Raw genomic sequence first — 2,846 nt, 5'->3', positions numbered from 1 at the left:
TTAGTCATTTAGCAGACACTCTTATCCAGAGCGACTTACAGTAGTGAATGAACCCATAGCCCTGGCATTATACACACCATGCTCTACCAACTGAGCCACAGGGAAGACATTGCGTTACTGATGGAATTTTTATATATTGCAAATAAAATAAGAAAATCTCAATTTTTTTTATATTTCATATTATTCATTTCAAACAATAACATTAGCACTTACTTATCCAGCACGGCATCCTCCCCATGAAGAAACATGTCTTCAACCCGAGAGTCAAAGCTACCTTCACTGAAAGATTCATCTTCCTCTAATAACTCTGTTTCGCTTTCTCTATCAATTTCCTCTAAAATCTCGGTTAAATCTGTAAACCTAGACTTTGTTTTAGACTTTCCTGATTTATTCGCCATAATTTCAATATATAAACTTGCTGAAAATGCTATCAATTATGTACCGCTATGCGTAACACTCGTGGCGCCGTCAAGTAGGATTCGCAATGGCGAGCGAACCTCTTTAACGCCAGAGTTTACAACAAAGGCTGGTCTTCAAACGTATAACCATTACACATCGTCATTTACCTTAGCTCATTGGCTCTTTCAAGATGATCAGTGGTCATTGGGCTAAAATACAGTCAATCAACGATAGACCGCTCCTACCACTGGTGCATAAAGAGGTCATTGATCGCGGTCTTCAAATCGGTTTCTTTCGGGTCAATACGTCCCAGGAAAAGAGCCATCAAGGTAGATGTGTCACTAACAATCAGAGGATTGCAATGAAGCCAACCTTGACTAAATACGTTTGTTTTGTTTGTGTAATTACCACGAATGTCACGTCCAAAGTTGAAGGAGACGGAAATCACGACGCAAGCGGTTTACAAATGTTTCGTGTTAGGCTATAAAAATGGATTTGATCAAACATAATGGACATTCACTAAGTACTTAGGACACTTGGCATTGCCACCAGAGGAAGATCTTCAAAGGTAATTGATTATTTTATTGCTATTTCTGACTTTAGTGACACTAATGCTTGGTTGGAAAATGCCAGTAATGCTTGTGTGTGCGGGAGCTGTCCTCAGATTATTATAATGTATGCTTTCGCCGCAAAACATTTTTGATATCTGACACACTGGCTGGATTAACAAGATGTTAAGCTTTTAAAAACTAACCTACATGTCTTTACATAAATGTTTAATATAACGATAATGTATTTAGAATTTTGAAGCTATGCATTTTCACCGGATGTTAGCCAAGTGGGACGAAATCGTCCCACCTAGCCCAGAGAAGTTAACGAGGCTCCATTGGAGGGCAAGTCTGGTGCCAGCAGCTGGGTAATTCCAGCTCCAATAGCGCATCTTAAAGTTGCTGCCGTTAAAAAGCTCGTAGTTGGATCTCGGGATTGAGCTGGCGGTCCGCCGCGAGGCGAGCTACCGCCTGTCCCAGCCCCTGCCTCTCGGCGCCCCCTCGATGCTCTTAACTGAGTTTCCTGCAGGGTCTGAAGTGTTTACTTTAAAAATAAGTGTTCAAAGCAGGCCCGGTCGCCTGAATACCGCAGCTAGGAATAATGGAATAGGACTCCGATTCTATTGTGGGTTTTTCTTCTGAACTGGGGCCATGATTAAGAGGGACGGCCGGGGGCATTCGTATTGTGCCGCTAGAGGTGAAATTCTTGGACCGGCGCAAGACGGACGAAAGCGAAAGCATTTGCCAAGAATTAATCAAGAATGAAAGTCGGAGGTTCGAAGACAATCAGATACCGTTGTAGTTCTGACCATAAACGATGCCAACTAGCGATCCGGCGGCATTATTCCCATGACCCGCCGGGCAGCGTCCGGGAAACCAAAGTCTTTGGGTTCCGGAGGGAGTATGGTTGCAAAGCTGAAACTTAAAGGAATTGACGGAAGGGCGCCACCAGGAGTGGAGCCTGCAGCTTAATTTGACTCAACACGGGAAACCTCACCCGGGCCGGACACGGAAAGGATTGACAGATTGATAGCTCTTTCTCGATTCTGTGGGTGTTGGTGCATGTCCGTTCTTAGTTGGAGCGATTTGTCTGGTTAATTCTGATAACAAACGAGGCTCCGACATTCTAACTAGTTATGCGGCCCCGAGCGGTCGGCGTCCAACTTCTTAGAGGGACAAGTGGTGGTAAGCCACACGAGATTGAGCAATAACAGGTCTGTGATGTCCGGGGCTGCACACGCGCCACACTGAGTGGATCAGCGTGTGTCTACCCTTCGACGAGAGGCGTGGGTAACCCGCTGAACCCCACTCGTGACAGGGATTGGGGATTGTAATTGTTTCCCATGAACGAGGAATTCCCAGTAAGCGCGGGTCATAAGCTCGCGTTGATTAAGTCCCTGCCCTTTGTACACACCGCCCGTCGCTACTACCAATTTGAATGGTTTAGTGAGGTCGGTCACGGCCTTGGTGGAGCGCCGAGAAGACGATCAAACTTGACTATCTAGAGGAAGTAAAAGTCATAAGGTTTCCGTAGGTGAACCTGCGGAAGGATCATTAACGGGTTGCCAGCCGCCGGCATGGGGCTGCGCTCCAGAAACCAAACTCTGCTGTGGGTTGGGTAGGGTAGGGGGCTCACACCGCTCCCTTCCCTCGGCACGGGTGTACTGGTCTTAGCCCGGTTCCCCGCTATTACGTTCTCCCCTCGGGTGTAGCTCGTCTGAGGAGACGTAAATGCCTGGGCCTAAACACTCCAGGCAAACCAGATGAAAGGGGAAGAAATGTGGGGTGTAATGAGCGAAAATAATCAGACCACAACCAGAACTCAATTTTAGCCCTCAAGGGATGTTTAGTAAAATAATTAAATAAACAATATAAAAACACCCGTAAAGAATCAGTAAG

The 2,846-nt window shown here is 46.0% G+C and overlaps 1 pseudogene; it reads left to right on the top strand.

Annotated features, from left to right (window-relative positions):
* Nucleotides 1–1,011: 1,011 nt before the first annotated feature.
* LOC145864453 (uncharacterized) lies at nt 1,012–2,504 on the top strand (annotated as a pseudogene).
* Nucleotides 2,505–2,846: the final 342 nt, after the last annotated feature.

The sequence above is a fragment of the Salmo salar genome, chromosome 27 (genome assembly GCF_965601325.2).
Source record: "Salmo salar chromosome 27, fSalSal1, whole genome shotgun sequence".
NCBI lineage: Eukaryota > Metazoa > Chordata > Actinopteri > Salmoniformes > Salmonidae > Salmo > Salmo salar.
Note: the sequence above shows the minus strand (reverse complement) of the source record. Positions and strands in the feature narration are given on the sequence as shown.